Genomic DNA, 20,990 nt, shown 5'->3' with positions numbered 1-20,990 from the left:
AGATTTGATAAATCATACTGGTAAATATTGTGACAGTGTTTGGTTTATCTTTGGTTGTTTAGGTGGTTTTGGGTGGGTGAAAATCTGAAACTCTAAGAGTGTTTTACTGTAAGAGACTCGTTCTCTCTCTCTCTCTCTCTCTCTCTCTCTCTCTGTCTCTCTCTCTCTCTCTCTCTCTCTCTGTCTCTCTAGTTCTACCAGGGAAACTAGGAGGAACCTGAGATACGACTTACTATGTGTACTGTTGGTGCGGCCTGAAGTAGCAAGTTGAATAGCGAATGGGATGCGAGACGATTGCTTATGTTATTCAAAGTATCAGTAAGTTCAGAGGGGCAGTTTAACTTATTTATTACAGCATGTGTGTTACAGGTGTACCTGATGTTTAAAGGGTGAGACACTAAAAGGATAAGGTTGTTAAAAAAATAAATTAAATATTTTTTTGTAGAATCTGAATCTGAATTTATAACAGCAAATAGACAGTTTCACTGGAAATTCTTAGTAGATGTCTATTATCAGGAATAAATAGACAGATGATATAATGGCTATGAAAGGATCTTGAATCCTATGGGCTTTCCTGGAAATTGGGTTAATGCCTTTACATTTTTGGTGTAATCTTTCGAAGACATATTGTCAGGAAATATCACTCTGAGAAAATTATATTTGTGATATTAAACGTATAGTTTTGTTTCGACCCTAAATTATTTCATTTCATTTCAGCTTGTCTGTATGTCAGAGGGTGGGGGTGTATGGAGGTGACAGAGTGGCAGTGACAGAATATATGTGGTTAATGTTGTTAGCATGGAGTCCCTGCGTACCGCCAGCATGTCATGTCAATATCAATGTAAAGCTGCTAGACAGCTCTGGTAAATGGCTAGATAGTAAGGTAGTGAATGGCTTTGGTGTGTGTGTTTAGGAGAGTGAGGATGTGTGTATTAGGTAATGTTGTGTGTGTGTGTGTGTGTGTGTGTGTGTGTGTGTGTGTGTGTGTGTGTGTGTGTGTGTGTGTGTGTGTGTGTGTGTGTGTGTGTGTGTGTGTGTGTGTGTGTGTGTGTGTGTGTGTGTGCTGTGTGTGCACATTTATAAGTGTGTAACTGTAGGTGGCTATTTTAATGTATGTGAATCTGGCCATTCTTCTATTAATGTGTGTCTGTTAACATGGGTGTGTGCTGTGTGTGTGTGTGTGTGTGTGTGTGTGTGTGTGTGTGTGTGTGTGTGTGTGTGTGTGTGTGTGTGTGCGTGTGTGTGTGTGTGTGTGTGTGTGTGTGTGTGTGTGTGTGTGTGTGTGTGTGTGTGTGTGTGTGTGTGTGTGTTTTGTGTGTGTGGCCCAATAAAAACCCTGCTCCTGACATTTTTACTGCAGGTAAGTGGAGGGTGAATTTATGGTGCTTGTTTAGAAGTCTGAGGAGGCTTGGCTGGCCATGAGTTGGACACACACACACACACACACACACACACACACACACACACACACACACACACACACACACACACACACACACACACACACACACACACACACACACAAAGGCACACTTTAATGCACACATTGTTTTTTCAAAGTTGACTTTTCCAGCTTGAGTCAGATTCATATTCATGCAGTCTGATAAGTTCTTACACAGAGCTGAAACCACAGTCTCCTACCAGTGGACTCTATCGATTTCAGCTTCTCAGTGTCTGAACCAGTCCAGAGATTCAGGATGATGACTCACAAGCCACTGAACAGACTGTGCTTGTTAAGCCAAGCAACTTATTAACAATATGGGGACATTTTGTGTAAAAATTTACAGACATTAAGCAAGTCGTTTGATTGTGCGGCAATGAAACGACAGAAGAAGGAAGCAGAGATGACTACATATAGAGAAGACAAGCGAGGCCCGGCCTTCAATGGACAGAGCAGACAAATTACATAAACAAGGGAATGAGAGGAAAGAGGAGAGAGGCCCATTCCCAGGTGGCTGCCTAGCTTCCAATACAATTCTCCCCAAACTTGACGAGGAAATTAAATTGGCTCTCCCCTCCCCTCCCTTACAACACGATTAATTCCCTGTAAGACGCTTGCTTTTAGACCCAAGAGAGACACACAATAATGGAGGATTTATTTGCTTTGAATGAAGAGGCTAGTGGAGTAGGGTTGGAGTCATAAAGCTTTTCTCTCCACCTTAGCTGGCTGTTTGTATCTCTCTCTCTCTCTCTCTCTGTCTCTCTCCCTTTCTCTCTCTGTGTCTCCATCTCTCTGTCTGCCCTGGCTGTCCTGCCACCTGACCATTCTCATTATGTCTTGCTGCTTGTGGATGCCATGCAGGATGGAGCATGTGAAACATCTGAGTTTATTGTACAACTGGTTTGATGGGGCAAGTTGTCTGAAGCTGTAGCATACCGTAACCTGCAAGCAATGCAACTGTAATCTCAGTCTCTCCCCTTTGCCCCTCTCAGTGGTGTGATAAAGCCAGCTTAGGGACACATTAGGCGAGGCAGAGCGTTAAGACCAAATGGGATTGTGGAGGATTTCCAGGAACACAAGGCTGTGGCTTTGAGAATCCCCTTTGTTTACCCCCCTGAGAGGAAGCCATGCACGGTACAATAGTCATCACCACTGTAAGCACAGCATGCTCAACACATTCTCATTCCCCCAAGTACATTTGTTACATAGTTAAGTATGCTTAGTAACGGTACGTTACAATTTACGTTAGAACTTAAAATAAGTAAAACTTCACAGGGGACAGGAACAGTGGTGTCTTTGGTGAAAGTCCTGTATTTGACCCATCCATTCACCTTCCAAAAGAAGGAAGTGTCATCACGTCATCCTGACAGCATTCAAATTGTGTCCAGTTCTATTAAAGTGAATGGGGCAGGCATGGCAAGTCCCGCTATGACCCATCATATCTGTCTTGTTTCACCTTTAATTGAAAAATGCTTTCACGCATATTTAAAAAAAAAAAACATTACTTGATGTTGACTGATATTTCTTTCTACCAAAGAAGCGTGACATTTAACACAACAGTCTTAGTGTCTAGTGTGATGAATAACATACTCATTGGGCAGCTACTTGCATCCTAAACAATAAAGGTTTGTGACCTGAGTGTTTAGGTGCTTTTGCTCCTGGACCTCATTGTCTCCCCAGTTTGCTGCGATTCTCGGCCCTTTGGGTTAGAGGCCAATTGCTGCTTATGTTTTCCTCCCGGTGGTTAGAGCACACAAATAACGCAACATCAAATGTTGCATTTGTTTGGCTGTGCCGGCTGTCCCTGTGCAAAAGGGACTATAGTGCTATATACAGCTGTGCAGTGTTTTGCTTTCTCATAAGCCTTCAAGGTCATAGATCTTCTTCTCAAACCAGTCCACCTGGATATTTCATTCTTTAGACAGTACCTAAAATTGTCTTATTCAGTGTTTGTTTGTAAGTAGCTTCACCTTGTTGTGTCCTTTCTGGTTGAAAAAAGCAAAGCTGGCGACAGCCTTCAAGCTGTAGTCCGCAAACCAATGGGTTACGTCATGGTGACTACATCCACTCTTTATATACAGTCTATGAATTCCACCAACTGTACCAATACCACAACACAATAACATTAAGGTATTTTATTTGTGCTATGTCAGAACTCCAGTAAACAGTTGACAGCATCTGTTTAGATTTGGACTGGACTATTTCCCAGAAAAAATAAGAGGTGAAGAGTGTTGGGGTTAGATTGAGGCGAGAGACAGTGAGAAAGGAAGGAAGTAAATACTGTGTGATTGATAAAGGTCTGTGACCCTTTCACACACATCCTGTAATGCACAGATGACTTGGCATGCACACACTCCGTCTTTCTCACACGTGCGTTTATTCACAGGCGTTGACACACACAAACCCTGTAATTGAATATTTTGCAGAAAGCAAACATTCTCCTGTAAACATATCATCTGTCACCTCTATAGCTTAATCCATATCCATTGTGCCAAATAAAGAAAAACAAGTGCACACACACACACACACACACACACACACACACACACACACACACACACACACACACACACACACACACACACACACACACACACATGCAGCCTGTCAAACAAACAAATGAGGCTGGAGTCCCTGTGAAAGTCATCACCATGACCATCCCAGCTTCATCATCACGTTAGCCTGCTCCATTACACAGCAACACGATCTGCCCTGAAATCAATTAGCTGGCCATGCTTGCACTGTGGAGTGTACACTCCCCAATCTTTGTTTTGGTTAGATGGAAAACAATGTCTAGCACCCAGAACGGAGTTTCAGTTGTGTGGGCTCCACGTCTCTGATCAGATGAAAGATTTTTTGTATCTGTCTGTGATGACGCTGAGTGGGAATATTGTTCAAGGATTTATTATTGTCATTATTTAATACAGGATTGCATACTGAAATGTTGTTTTCAAACATATTCAAAATATTTAAATTAGAATAGAATATAGACAAAACTATATAAATGTAGCACTGGAGGAAGCAATAAAAGGTAAATAGTAAATACTACTTAAACTATAATTTAAAACATCCTTTTCTAGTTACTGAATAGAAAACTTTGGTTATAAATTAAGTTAAAATAAGATAATCCTTAATTAGTCCCGCAGCGGGGAAATTTACAGGAATACAGCAGCATAGAGAGTGCAAACAAGAGACATAATAAAAAAAACAAGTATTAATAATTAGCAATAAAAACAGGAAAGAATATTAAATAAGTAAAAGTAAAAAAATCCACAATAACTAAAAATATTGTATATACAGACAGAATAATTATAGTATTGCACAGTGTATTTCTGTTGCACAGATTTTTTTGTGTTTTGTGGTCTACTGGGATGGCAGACAGAGCTGGTTGTGCAGCCTGACTGTTATAGTGGGCTTAGCTCAATGCCATAGGTACTGTTACGGTAATGTGCAAAACCAGCATAACATCCATGTTATATATTCATGGTGGAGTATAGAGGATGAGTGGAGTTGAGGTTGTCGATACAGTAATTACCTTAGTCACTGTCAGCTGTTTTCTATCAGTATATTGAATTAATTCCTCCCTCTGCAACTGTGTAAATTTGCAGCCAGCCTGAAACGTCTTGCATACAAGTACACCAATCTTTATCCTCATGCTGAAATTAACTATAAATCGACATTTTAAAGCTAATATTTACAACAAAAAATCTTCCCAGGGGATTCACATCTTTGTCACCTCATGCATAATTTCTCTTAAAATGATAAAAACTCAAAAATGTTGGCAATAACTTAAGATGACGTGAGATTAGTAAAAAAAAAAAATATATGGGTGCAATAGTACTTACTCCAGTGTGCTTTGCCTGAGGATAGGTGGTATAGCAAAAATGTAGCATGGAAGGGACAAGGAAATCAGGCAAATGTTATAAACTTTTGACTTACTCGTTGTCTCATTCATTTATATGTCTTATTGTCCTGTGCAGAGTTCCCAGCTTCTCTTGACTACTCACTCTGTTTGTATGTCATGTCCATTGTTGGCTATAGGGTCTGAATTGACATACTTTAAATGGTGCATGGCTTGAAGATTATGTGTGTTGTGTCTCTTTTAATGTGTCCAAACAAAGCACACAATTTTGTTGATAATATTATTGATGTGAATAAATGTATGTGTACAGCTGTTGATTTAAAAAAAAAAAAGGCTTAGAAAGTGTGTTTGAAAGAGTGCTGGTTAAGATGCTGGTAATGGAGAAGACTGTGTTCATGTACCCGCCTTAGTTAGTGTTATGTGAAATGTTTGTGTCTCTGACCCTGTTTGGACTGCAGGCCTGCACTTCAAAAATGTGTTATGGTATATGGGTTCATGTGTTGTTGTATATGTGGGTGCAAGCCCTCTCAGGGTTTGTCTCCTCTCAGGTGCCCACATCACTGTGTGTTTGCACACCACTTTATCCAACAAAGCAGCATAATCAGCCCAGAAGAAAACCCATGTACAGACACAGTCCATGTGTGTTTACCTTATCTGTGTGCAAACATAGGCATGTGTGTGCTGTGCCATCAGCACTCAGGTATGTGGCACGCAGGCATATGGCACAACTATCACTCTATGACAATATACAGTAATGAAAGACATGTATGTAGGACATGTATGCATAATCAAAAGCTTTGCCATTGACATACCCTCTCCTATTCTTCCCTTATTTTAATACGTTGTAAATACATAAACATTCACTACTTCTGATGTTGATTTTCTCATTACTTCCAAGGTTTATATTTTCCATAAAATATTTGAATAGACCTATATGTGATCTTGAGCATATTATTTCAAACCACGGGCTTTGATATACGGTTTCTGCGCGATTGTGGAATTTGGCTGCAGGGATTTGCTCCCATTCAGCCCCACGAGCATTAATAAGGTCCAATAGTGATGTCAACAATAGGGCTTATCTAAAATCATCACTGTTTTCCTTAAGTGGAACTAAGGGACCATGCCCAAATTCAACTGCTATGTGTACACATATGTTTGGCTATGTAGTGCAACATTGGAATCTATGTATGGTTATATAATAATTAGAATGAGAAACCTTAAAGTATTCTCAATAGACTGGTTTAAAGGAAGAATGATCAAACTTGCAACTCAGCTACTAGTGTGGCTCAAGCTTCAAAAACCCTGGATCCTACATATCCAATAGTAAAACTCAACAGCACCTTTTATTAGACAATTCCTGCGCAGTAAATCCACATGGCTTTCAATTACTACACTTCGCTGTTTAACAATGCATTTCTATTGTAAATGGATAGCCATCCAGCCCAAAATGAGATTACCCTGGTGATATCGCTATGACATCATCAGAGTTATTTTAAAATTTTAAACTTTAGAAAGCTCCCTCCAGATGTACAGAAGATATCCAGTTTTCACAGACCAGGCAGCCTGGTCTCACCCCAATGATATATGAATGACACACTAATTTCTTCAGTCATTTTGCGTGCTATCACAACGCCATTTTTTGCTTTTGAATGTAATTTCACTCCATGTAGTCTGTATTGACAGCAATGTAAACCTGTGTGCGTAAATATGTGACCCTAGAGCTAGTGACGTTGTTAACGAGCGACACTCAAAGCAGGAGAGGAGAAGCAAGTGATGTAATTTAAAACGCAAGCAAGACGACTCATGGTGGGTGGGAGGGGAACCCAGGTACTGGTGTTTGTGTCCAGTGTGAAACCAAAACTTGTTGAGTTATTAACATTTATGAAGTGTTTTCCATACTAAAGTTACGCTGTTTAGGTACGTATTTTACACAATTTGCATACTTTTTTAAGCCCAACCATGATGTTTTACCAAACCTAAGTAAATAGTTTTGTTGCTGCAACATAACCGCGGCCATTTCCTCATTAACTGTTGAATGGCATTGTATGACAGCGAAAAGTTTCATTATGTTAACCGTGGGGCATGAAATGACACATGTAAAGCTTTAAATACATTTCATGACATGTCGAATGTCCTTAAAAGTGGCATCAACATGATGAGTAAGCTTCATGTGTAAAATTGGAGTCCCCCCTTTACATTTAGAACTTGGCAAGGAACAAACATCTACATTTATATATTATTTTCTTATATTTATATGTCGTAACTGAGTTTTTGAAATGTGAAAACATCAATAAATTTTATTTTGTAGGGCCAACACTGTGTGTGTGTGTGTGTGTGTGTGTGTGTGTGTGTGTGTGTGTGTGTGTGTGTGTGTGTGTGTGTGTGTGTGTGTGTGTGTGTGTGTGTGTGTGTGTGTGTGTGTGTGCGTGTGTTTGTGTGTGTCTGTGGGATGACATGGTGCTGAGACACATACAAGCCATAGCTTGCAGTTAAAGCGTTAAGTCTAACAGTGAGCAAAGCACTGCTGTTGTCCAATTCACCTGTATTTAGCTAAGTGGGCACTAAGTTTGGCTGGGTAGACTCTTCTGCAAATAACTGTATACAGTTTAATATTTGTCTTCACATCTGAATGCCATATGTTTTCTTATGTGAGTGTGTGCACGCACATGTGACAGTGCTTGTGTGGTAGTGAGTAAAGGGCCTCGAGGCAGACTCCTGTATTGACGGGGATTACTAACACTTAACCGACACTACTGAGACAGCAAAGGGAGTAAATGATTTAGAGCCATTGGCCTTAATGTAATGAAAGAAAGGCCCCGCCTGTCACACACACACACACACACACACACACACACACACACACACACACACACACACACACACACACACACACACACACACACACATACCTACCTATGGGTGCTAATCCTGTGAGCTTACATCTCCATTAACACTAACACTGCACCACAAACCTACTCCGCCAGCTAGCCAGCACTCTCAGTGTTTCCCTGAGGACATCAGAGACACTCTCTCTCGCTCTCTGTCTCTCTGATACACACATTCAGACACACACAGCCTGAAGGGATGTCAGTGTGGGTTCACGGCACAGTCATTGAAGTATGTGTGAAAGTGATTCTATTAAAAGTGTGTTTCTGTGAAGTAATCTATATAACATGTGAATGGTGTCATTGTACTTGAGTATGAGTGGATTAATGTACAGTCTGCATTAACACAATGCTGGAATGGATGTACAACACAGGATTACACTGACCTTGCAATGCCATCTTACTCTGATATGATGGCGGTTCCCCCTACCTACAGCAGCAGAAAACAAGCTGATGGAAAATAGTATTTTCTTTGTAAATGTGTTCAGATCCAGCCGTGTCCCAAAAATATTTGAATCTACAACAAATTTACATTAGAACATACACCAGATAAAAAATGTAGTCCTACTCAGGTTCTTATGTTCTTCCTCAGAAAAGCATATTTATTGAATAGTGTATTGTTTAACCCAGTCGCCAGAAAAAACGTTTGCCTGGTACGTTTCTCTAAATCCTGGATACGCGTAATCTTGACAGCTCTGAACCCAAAATAGTTTCATAGCAACCTTTCTACATCCATTTATACCAACGTTATAGTGTCTAACCACGCGCTTTTGCTGTCTCAAAACTGCATTCTCAATTATATTTTTTATTTTTGGGTTAAAAAAAAGGATACTACTACCAAGAAACTTTTGGTTTCAATCGGGACACGAACATCGGTCTCCTGGGTGATGTTGTGTTTGGATCAGCCACTCACCCAGACCTCCTCCCTAATCGGACTCACACAGACTTTGATTAAACTTGTTTTTGATTTTTAAAGTACAAACCTAATCTTTGAGAAAATAAGTTCCCTAGAAATGCATTGACTAAGCAGTTTGTTGTATGGGAACGTTGTTTGGTTGGTAAACAGATTAGTTTGTGGTCCCATTCCCACTACTGCCTGTCAATCAGCTGAACAGCGTGAAACCAACAGGGGGACGTAAATTGCAGCACTCATTTCCTAGTGTGCATGCATGTGTGTCCTTGTATAAATACAAAAAGACAGGGACACACTTCTAAAAACGCTTTTAACTGACCTAGTGGTTTTCAAATATTTAGTCTTGCCGACCTTTAAATTCATGATTCATGCGCAGTCGTAACGAAAACTGAACATTCTAAGCTTTGCAAAGACGGGAGTTGTTGCAAAGCTGTTGTATTGGATCACATAAGATTGTAGAGGTGTGCGTTATAAACTCATACCTCAGTGTCGTTCCCATCTGAACCACCACCTGATTTACAATCTGTTTGTTAGTAACAGACTGTTCCTGTTAACCTAGTGCCTGACTTCCCAGAAACACCCCTGGAGTACACTCTCCCTCTCTCACACACACACAAATACACACATACACATTCAAGCACCATTACAAATTATACAGCACCCATAATAAAGGAATTAGTCCGATCAGCCCCCTCACACTAAAGCCTAATTGAATTAGCTTTAACCAGGCATTAGCATCTAAACTGCACAGGTAACCCAGAAACAGTGGCATGAGGCCTCAGAACATTATACCTCTACTGTGTGTGTGTGTGTGTGTGTGTGTGTGTGTGTGTGTGTGTGTGTGTGTGTGTGTGTGTGTGTGTGTGTGTGTGTGTGTGTGTGTGTGTGTGGGTGTGTGTATCAACATGGATGCAGCAGGACCAGAGATAACATCTTTTTTATACAATGAATGGTTCTGCCTTGGCAAAACTGAGCACCTACTTTGGCCACATTGCAACTCTAACTGCCAACAGTTCAGGCAGACATTTAGGTGTGTCATGCTAGTAGAAGCTAATGTAGAATCGAGCTGCTAGATTCAAGTAGTAGCACTTCGCAACACCTGGAAACACACCTTGATGTATAAAATCGGTGCACTTCCCCTTGCGAATTGCAGTTGCACTAACTTGCTAATGGCTTGTTCCAATTTGATAAAGACCACCCAATAATTAATGGATTCTTACATTTACACACATGCGTGAGCTTCATCATCAGCATAATCTGCTAAAGTTTAGAAAATGAAGAGGGACCTCACACTGAAAACATAACAAATTTTCTAAAGTGGTACTAGGTGCCCGAAACAGTTTGAAAATATTAATAGATCTGGCAATAATGTGTTATCATAGTAAGTTTGACATAAAGTTGTAACATAGATGCTAATAAATAAAGCAGTGACTTAAAGTGATGATACAGTCATGGAGATTGACCATGGATCCACTAACATACTACTTTTTTCTTTAGTGGGATGGAAACACAACAACCGGGTGGACATACTAATTTTCAAGTGCTTTCTTTGTCATCTCACCAACAATCTCCATCTGTCTCCTTCAAGGCAGCACTCTACATTGTTCCAAATTAGTCGGCACCGAGTTCAAAAGGAGACCAAATAATTAACAGATATAAAAACATTACCACCAAAGTATTTACAGTAACTGTTTACTAACCCTGTTTTCTGGCTCATTGGTTACATCAAGGCGACACTCCAGAAAATAAACAGAAAGGCACACTTGCAGCTAGCAATGGGAAAGGAGTCCATTGCCTGCTTTCAGCATGTTTCTCCAATTTTTAAAAACTTGCATATACGCACTAATATTGGTGGAAAAGGGGTACTGGACAGCAACTTCTGTAAAGCCCACAAGGCAGCTCTTGGAGTGAGACAATTTTATTTACTTCTGAACATAATAGGCAGATAAAGTCATACAAAGAGAAATCACTGTTCTCAGTAAATTGACAAGTCTTGTTAATGATGAACAGGATTATTGATTTAGCATTGAGTTGATGTTTTGTGAATTAAGTTTTAGTTTGTACTTTTCAAAGTTTTTATTAGAACTGTTTTCCATTGAAGAAATAATAGAAGCGCAGTGGATCGTCGAATTGAATGGCCACAGTATTGTATCGAAGCACTGATGTATTGAGCCAAATCCAGGCCAAAAGTCTTGATCATTTGAAAAAAAAGAATTTAAACTGAAAATACAAGTTTTGGTCTTAAACTTTGAAAAATACAACAATGTATTCAAAATGAAAATAAGTGAAAGAAAGGTTTTTTGGGGTTGAATATAACTTTGATTCAATTCTGGAATTGTTTTCAATTAAATATTTATTTTCATTTTTCACTTTCATATATTTTTTGGTATTTGAGATCTTACAGTTTACAGTTGCAGATTTTATATTTCAGATTGAGATCACATTTGTTTCAGTTTAAAATCGTATTAATTTTCAGTTCTTTTTTTCAAATATTGGCCTTGAATTGGCTCCATACTGATTCTAGTATGTGTTTGTTGGCAATTGTGATGTGCACATGGGATGTGAGTTCATATCCAACTGTGCCATCCTAAGCCCTTGTTGTAAAGGTATACACACACACACACACACACACACACACACACACACACACACACACACACACACACACACACACACACACACACACAGAACCCACCGCAGTGTGATTAAATCTTTAAGGAAAGTAACACTGGCTGTAGGGATAAGTAGGGCCAGTATGTACGGACCAACAGCTGGGGGGAGAGTGGCTTTTAATCTTGTTGGGTTTTAACTTGATGAAGGGAAAAACAGCAATCCAGGGCGTGTGTTTTGAATCCTCCTCCTCCTCCTCCTGCCAGCATCACATCCTCACATTTTCAAAGATTTAAAGAGATAAATTAAAAAGAAAAGAAGTCAGTAAACACATCTGGATGCCAAAGACAGATGCCCCTTCACCAATACAGTGGATAGATTAGGCTGATTTCAGTCATTAATTGTGACATTTCCATGAAATCAAACCAAAGTAAGCATGCTTGTAACTGTTTGTGATTGTAGTGGTATTAATGTTGTAAAGTATGTAATAGCATAATGTAATGAGTGCTACTATGAACATTACATAATGTCTACATAGGCAACATGTTAGCAGTATGGTAGCTTCTGTCTGTCTCAACAAATGATGTGTTCAGGCACATTTGAGTGTAGGTCACTTGTGTTTTAGCAGTGCCCAGAGCCGAACACACAATCACTGCAGTTAAATGCCTAAAATAGACTTGAGACATAAAAATATGCGGTAACACTTGTACAGTATGAGTGTTGCTGAAATGTTAAGCAGCCTGTGTAAATTATTGTATTGATTAGGATGGAAGCATAGCTGATCTTTCAGATGCACAAGCGATGGACTGAAAGTTGTAATGACTCCTGTTTAGACACAAAGTATTATAAGAAATATTAAAGTAAAATATAATAGAATGCAGCCCATATAACTTGTTTATTGACATTTCATAACCAAAATAAACTACACTGACCTATACATAACATTAAGTGATGTAAGGTATGGTGAGGCCAAACCTGTATTATAAACCTTATATATTATAAAATGTTTTGACCATAAGCAAAGTGAAATACATGTTTGTCACTGTGATGTTTCCTTCTCTCCATGCTGCCTGCGAATAGATTCCTTCTTTCAATGTAGGTGATGGAGGGGGAAATCCACAGTCCTCATTCTGTGCAAAACTCCATTCACATTAGGCTAAAATAAAGCTTCAACAGTTCTGCTTCAAGGAATACTTCAACCACACAATACAGTTTTTTTATGATATAGTTTTTCTGTTTTTAGATGCTCTCCCATTTACTTTCATTCATCAAGACCTTTCTTTGAATTCACTCTGTTGTTAGCAATGTAGCAATTTACATTATAATTTGTAATGTAGTTCACCTACAGTATGTCTATCATATATATGCAGCTATTGTCTCCAGCAGATTATGCAAAATTGAGTACTTAAAGTAATGTATGTAAAAAAAAAAAAGGAGAAAAAAAAACTACATCAACAACCTTTATAAGGGTAATTCACCTCTGAGTATGATGCAAATTAAATCAACACTCCACAAACTACTTTCTCCAACATGACAAAAGCTGAACACTATAACCTTCATGAAGGTGGGATTTGTTGCAGGCCTATTAGGCTGAAGTTAATATAGTCACGGATTTTTGGGAAAGTTTGGGAAAGAGAAATTATCACAGTGACCACATATACAGTGGGGCAAAAAAGTATTTAGTCAGCCACCAATTGTGCAAGTTCTCCCACTTAAAAAGATGAGAGACGCCTGTAATTTTCATCATAGGTACACTTCGACAGAATGGGGGAAAGAATCCAGGAAATCACCTTGTAGGATATTTAATGAATTAATTGGTAAATTCCTCGGTAAAATAAGTATTTGGTCACCTACAAACAAGCAAGATTTCTGGCTCTCACAGACCTGTAACTTCTTCTTTAAGAGGCTCCTCTGTCCTCCACTCGTTACCTGTATTAATGGCACCTGTTTGAACTTGTTATCAGTATAAAAGACACCTGTCCACAACCTCAAACAGTCACACTCCAAACTCCACTATGGCCAAGACCAAAGAGCTGTCAAAGGACACCAGAAACAAAATTGTAGACCTGCACCAGGCTGGGAAGACTGATCTGCAATAGGTAAGCAGCTTGGTGTGAAGAAATCAACTGTGGGAGCAATTATGAGAAAATGGAAGACATACAAGACCACTGATAATCTCCCTCGATCTGGGGCTCCACGCAAGATCTCACCCCGTGGGGCCAAAATGATCACAAGAACGGTGAACAAAAATCCCAGAACCACACGGGGGCACCTAGTGAATGACCTGCAGAGAGCTGGGACCAAAGTAACAAAGGCTACCATCAGTAACACACTATGCCGCCAGGGACTCAAATCCTGCAGTGCCAGACGTGTCCCCCTGCTTAAGCCAGTACATGTCCAGGCCCGTCTGAAGTTTGCTAGAGAGCATTTGGATGATCCAGAAGAGGATTGGGAGAATGTCATATGGTCAGATGAAACCAAAATAGAACTTTTTGGTAAAAACTCAACTCGTCGTGTTTGGAGGAGAAAGAATGCCGAGTTGCATCCAAAGAACACCATACCTACTGTGAAGCATGGGGGTGGAAACATCATGCTTTGGGGCTGTTTTTCTGCAAGGGGACCAGGACGACTGATCCGTGTGAAGGAAAGAATGAATGGGGCCATGTATCGTGAGATTTTGAGTGAAAACCTCCTTCCGTCAGCAAGGGCATTGAAGATGAAACGTGGCTGGGTCTTTCAGCATGACAATGATCCCAAACACACCGCCCGGGCAACGAAGGAGTGGCTTCGTAAGAAGCATTTCAAGGTCCTGGAGTGGCCTAGCCAGTCTCCAGATCTCAACCCCATAGAAAATCTGTGGAGGGAGTTGAAAGTCCGTGTTGCCCAGCGACAGCCCCAAAACATCACTGCTCTAGAGGAGATCTGCATGGAGGAATGGGCCAAAATACATTACATTACATTACATTACAGTCATTTAGCAGACGCTTTTATCCAAAGCGACTTACAGGAAGTGTATTCAACATAGGTATTCAAGAGAACTACTAGTCACCAGAAGTCATAAGTGCATCTCCTTTCTTAAACAAGCATCAAACAAGCCAGAGCAAAAGTATAGTGCAGAGGCAAGTTACTACGAAAACAATAATTGCAACAGACTAATCCAAATATAGTAAGTGCTACAAACTACTACGAATAGGATAAGTGCAGTAAACAAATACAAATTCAATAAGTGCAGCGAACTGATACAAATACAGTAAGTGCAACAACTAATACGAGTGCAATAAGTGCTACGAGGAAGGCTCAGGGTAGTACTTCTTGAAGAGGTGAGTTTTCAGCCTGCGCCTAAAGATGGGCAGCGACTCTGCTGTCCTGACGTCGGTGGGGAGTTCATTCCACCACTGAGGGGCCAGGACAGAAAAAAGCTGTGACCGGGTGGATCGGCCGGAGGGACCTCTGAGCGACGGGGAAACCAATCGCCCGAGGCAGCAGAGCGAAGTGGTCGGGCAGGGGTGTAGGGCTTGACCAAGGCCTGGAGATAGGAAGGAGCTGTTCCTTTCACTGCCCTGTAGGCTAGCACCAGAGTCTTAAACTGGATGCGAGCTCTTACAGGGAGCCAGTGTAGAGAACGGAGAAGGGAAGTTGTGTGAGAGAACTTGGGGCGATTGAACACCAGACGTGCTGCAGCTTTCTGGACAAGCTCCAGGGGTCTGATGGCCGACGCCGGGGCTCCAGCAAGTAGTGAGTTGCAGTCGTCCAGGCGGGAGATGACCAGAGCCTGGATGAGCACCTGCGCCGTCTCGTCAGTGAGGAAGGGGCGAATCCTCCTGATGTTGTAGAGGAGGAATCTGCAGGAGCGTGTGACCGATACCAGCAACAGTGTGTGAAAAGCTTGTGAAGACTTACAGAAAACGTTTGACCTCTGTCATTGCCAACAAAGGGTATATAACAAAGTATTGAGATGAACTTTTGTTATTGACCAAATACTTATTTTCCACCATAATTTGCAAATATATTCTTTAAAAATCAGACAATGTGATTTTCAGGAATTTTTTTTTCTCATTTTGTCTCTCATAGTTTAGGTATACCTATGATGAATTACAGGCCTCTCTCATCTTTTTAAGTGGGAGAACTTGCACAATTGGTGGCTGACTAAATACTTTTTTGCCCCACTGTACGTGCATGTGTAAGATCATCTGAAACACCTGTTACAAATCCTTAATTTACTCTGTTGTTTCTCGAAGATACAGGAAAGTCTTTGCAGGCGTTATCTATGCCAATCAAAAAACACAACTTTGGCTTTTTTATACCACAATGTTGTGCCCTTCTTCAGGAAAGGCGGATCTAAAAATGTAAACTTGTTTCCTTAATAAAACTCATATAAAACTTCTGAACATCAACACCAACTATCAGTGATCAGTATCCACTCTCAAGTATCAGTATTGGCCTTTCATATACGCTTATTGGTCAAAGCCTGGTCTGCTAAACCAAAAGCTCTTCCTAACCTTCTGCCAAGCTCTTATCATCCAGAAAAGCCACCGCTGTCAAAACCTTTGATCTGCCTGGCTCACTGGCTATCAGGGAGCAGACTACTGTGTGTCTATGTTTCTGTGTGTGTGTGTGTATGTGTATGTTCGCGTGCATGTGTGTACCCTGAGGCCTGGCCAATCTCAGCTCCGCTGCAGGCCGGTGACAGGTGCTAATGCTGGGGCCAGAGGCTGCACGGGCCTCCATGCTCCCTGCTGTGATAACACTGACCGACCTCCAAAAGCATACAAACACACACACACAGTTGCTTAGCTTCCTGATAACTTTGCTGCACTTCAGAAGCATCCTGTGTGTGTGTTGGATTGATTTTTTAAAGGATTCCCCTTTAGTGCCAGCAGGCCCTCCATCAAAGCTGGCCATGAGAGCCAGTGTGTGTGTGTGTGTGTGTGTGTGTGTGTGTGTGTGTGTGTGTGTGTGTGTGTGTGTGTGTGTGTGTGTGTGTGTGTGTGTGTGTGTGTGTGTGTGTGTGTGTTGTGCGTGTGTGTGTGTGTGTGTGTTTTTGCGTGTTTGTGTGTGTCTTTTTAAAGGCTGAATTTAATTTTGCCGCTGTAAAGGCTCATCTGTTCAACAGAGCTTAGTGTTACTGAGTGAAGTGTGGCTCATTGCATATATATATACCAAGCTCTAAAACCTCCAGCTGACCATTCGGCAGAGGTCTTGCATGCCTTCTTATTTAAAAATATCATTTTCAATGTGAAACACACAAGTCTTAGTATATGTGTAGTATGTTGTAGAATGATAGGAGTTAAGCTCATTAAATCCGCTGTAACTAATGGTTCAAGTTATCTCTAATGTTTTAGTCTTGTCAGAAACTGAATGATTACAACCTATATGTCTTGTCTTGTTGCCTCTACCTTCATATTTTCCAGTTACCCTCAATCTACATCCATCCATGTTTTATGTACTCCCAGCATGCACAAATAAACACACACACACACACACACACACACACACACACACACACACACACACACACACACACACACACACACACACACACACACACACACACACACACACACACACACAAAGAGAGACTTGGATGCTGGTCTTTCCAGGAAAGAGGATATCTTCTGTCCCTGTCTTCACTTTTTCCTTTGAAGTCATTCTGTCTGCCTTCTCACTGGGGTTTTGCTGATACCCACAAGACCACTAGAGAATCATTCCTATGTGTACGTGTGTATGTGTTTGTGTGTGTGTGTCCACTTGTCTGAGGAAAAGAGAGAAAGAGAGAAAATAAGTGTCTACAGAAGTAAGAATACAGCATGCTTCCTAGCACTTGATAACTTGTTGAATATGGCCATTTATGTAATGTCTACTCCTAGGACTCCGAGGAGACCTTTCAAGATTATTTTTGATTTTATGTACAATATTGTGTTTGTTCAAACTTTTTGCAACAGATCACTGCCACACATTTAAGACAAAAACAAATTTAACCAGAATGAATATAGCCACAAAACCAAAACACAAGAAAATCCACATCAGACAGTGTAATATAGACATGTTAAGACCTGCATCCACAGCACAATAAATACCCAATCGTCCCCCTTTCAAAAAACTAGTTAATGAGGGAATTTAATTCTTCTGACTTATTCGAAGAAGGGACCCCAAATATCACAAAATGTATTTAATAAAACAAATGTTTTCCAATCTGATAAAATATAGGGTATCTCTTATCCAGCTGATATGAGAAGGACGGGTCGCTGATTTTCAGGTGGTCAAAATTAGACTGATCTAGCGGTCGGACTAGGTTGAAGTCCCTCACCTACTGGTGTCCCCCATGACACCAAATTACAGAATATATATGTACAAAAGTCAACAGCTAGAGACAAATAATTTTTAAATTTAATTGTGCCATGAATTCCACATTTGTTTAAAATATTTTTTTTCAAGTCAAGAAAGTTGCAGTTTATTGTAGGTTTTTCTCGTAGTAACATTTAGTTTTGTATGGTACCGATCAGTAAACTACATCTTTCATCTTTCACAATGTCACTAACACAAACCATGTGTCATTATCTTACCTGATGTATTTTATCAAAATACTATGCAAATATTGACTCTTTTTCTCAGGCATTGTAGCTTCCGCAAGAGACGTCACTTACGTGACTTTTGGGTGTGTAGTCTTTCTAATTATATATTTTCAAAGTCTTGTACTTCAACAGTTTTATGACTAAATGAGACTTTCTTGACAGGCAAAAATTATCATTTGAATTCATGGTATAATTCAATGGGATGAAATAAAAGTATTTGTCTCACACTGTTGATTTAGCCAACACTATGTCTCTCTATAGGGTTGTGAAGGCTTTGATATCTTTTTTGGCCTTGTGGAGGGAAGTTAATAATGAGCCACGCCAAACAGCACACTGAGAGCAGTAGGTTAAATTTTCTCCATCCAAAAATCTCCATCCAATATTTGAATAAAAATGTCAAAGGGCCAAAGCCAAAATGTGTGAATACGATTTTTGCCGATCTATCTTTAGTATAATAGATACGGTGTATACAATTACAAGGTGGCTTGCACAAATTTAGGGGGTGTGTTTACCCTTTTTAACATCTCCTTCCAAGCTCTTCTGATAAATCCTTTTTTAGATCCTCCCCCAAAGATATTTTGTGGACTGTGGGCACAGTCACTGAACGTGGTTGTATACAACAGAAAATTAACCTTTTAGAATTGTAATATTTTTGAGAAAATATCAAGGGATGTAACACTGGGTAGGTTGGGAAACTCAGGAACATATTGTGAAAAATTTGCTAACCAGTTAGCATCTAAAAGAATGTTGCTCAGGGAGGAAAATACTATTTGAAAGCTTTTGGAAGGATATAAAGGTATTATCAAGATACAGATCTTTAAAGGCATTGATTCTCAAATTTGTCCAAACCAAAAAGGCATCATCTACAAGTGGGGCGTTAAAAAAAATGGAGGCCAAAAGACCAACATGTTCTTGGCATTAGGAGAAAAAGGACAACTATATATGTGAATATTATATTCCAGCCGATAAGGAATTGATCAAAAGCCTCATAGTCAAGCCAGTATTTTAAAATCAATGTTGGCAGCCTTATAATATTACCTAAAAACTGTTAGAGCCCTGCCTCCAAGTGGCCTGGGTCTCTGCAAATATGATTTACACCATCTGGAAACCTTTTTAGTCCAGATCAACTCCAGGATCAGACCTAATCTGAGAAGGGCTGAGGGAGAAAACATAGTATGCAAGGAAATTGAAAGGATATTCATTTTTACCAGATTAATTTGTGCAGCTAGAGATTAAGGACAGACCACAGTTATTAATCTAAATGTTGGTGGACCTTGAATGGTAGTTTATGTAGAGAATGGTTTAATGCACCAAATCTTTGACTTTAATTTCAATTACATTTATAACCAGATACTTGACAGTAACAAACCAGAAACAGGCAAGTTGGAAATCAACAAAGGAAGGTAATCTGCATACAAAGACAGCTTCAGTTCTAAACCATATCTGTGTATAGCAGTAAACAAGGGGGTTAGAGTGTTCACGGTTTGTGACAATGGTGCAGCTACTTGCAGGGAAACTGTGGCAGCCTCCATGGCAAAGAGATGCACTGTCACAACTGAACGGTGCAAACCTCCAACCATTGGAGATTTTCCAGCGACTGCAGGCTTGGCCATGAACAGGAGTTTGGAAAAGTTATGGCTGCCCCCTTGCGCACCCCTTAGTAAAGCGCTTTTTATAAGGAGCCAGACAACCAAGGACGCAAAAATATCTTTACCACTGTGAATGCACATGCGGCTACACCTACGCTCATAGAATGCCGTGTTGCAAACGTAACTAACGCTTTAGCGTTGCATGCCTGCTTGCCTGCCTAGGTTGTATGTCACACACACACACACACAAACACATACAAGAGGGAGGGAGTGAGGGAGGGAGAGAGAAACAGGTTCCAGTCTTTCTGGCTCCAAAGCACAAGATCGCTGTGATTGCAGAAATGATGGCAGACAGAAAGGAAAAAAACAATCAAAGTCAACATTCACCCATTCAAATGCTAATGGAGGAGGCTGCCATGCAAGGTGCTAACTGTCAATCATCTGGATCTAAACTTATGCACATTCATTCACCTATTTGGGGTTCAGTATTTTGCCCAAGGACACTTGGACATGCATGCATACTAGAGGAGCCAGAAATTGAACAACCTGCCTCATAACAGTTGTTGACATACACTTCTTAGCAAGGCTATAGATTACACATCAGCAAAAATAAAATGCAAAATGTAGCCCTTACACAATGTTGAATCTTGCTCATCTTTTTCATTTAGTAAATATTGTAGTATGGTAGTATGGTTTTTCAGATTTTAAATGCATTTACTACAAAATGTAATTTAAGTACTATTGTCACTTTTTTACTATTATATATGATGTTTCTGGGTACTATTACTGCTGCATTAATGTGTATGTTATATAGAACTTCTGTAGATGTTTCTAACTATTTTATAAACTGTGAGGGAGTTTGACTTACAGCAGTTCATCAAATTTTACTTTAAAAGATAATTATATGTTTGTAGAATCACCCTGCCGTGAGAAAACCACATATCTCCAAAGGTCAACTTTTCAGGTGCTCAGAAAACAACCCTGTTTTCAGCTTTGTGGCGATTCATTTTGCAGCTAATCAAAGAGGGGTTTTAATCTTTTATTTAGTTTAAGAAGAACGCAAATTTTCTCAAACATCAACAAACACAAAGAAATTCACCAAATCTGGAGATACATAG

General features: G+C 40.0%; 1 protein-coding gene across 3 annotated transcripts in view; it reads left to right on the top strand.

The window, feature by feature from the left end:
* bcas3 (BCAS3 microtubule associated cell migration factor) overlaps positions 1-20,990 on the top strand; it is a 330,904-nt gene that overhangs the window by 277,529 nt on the left and 32,385 nt on the right. The window lies entirely within an intron of this gene.

Source organism: Anoplopoma fimbria, chromosome 1 (genome assembly GCF_027596085.1).
Source record: "Anoplopoma fimbria isolate UVic2021 breed Golden Eagle Sablefish chromosome 1, Afim_UVic_2022, whole genome shotgun sequence".
NCBI classification, from domain to species: domain Eukaryota; kingdom Metazoa; phylum Chordata; class Actinopteri; order Perciformes; family Anoplopomatidae; genus Anoplopoma; species Anoplopoma fimbria.
This window is presented reverse-complemented; position numbering and strand designations above follow the sequence as displayed.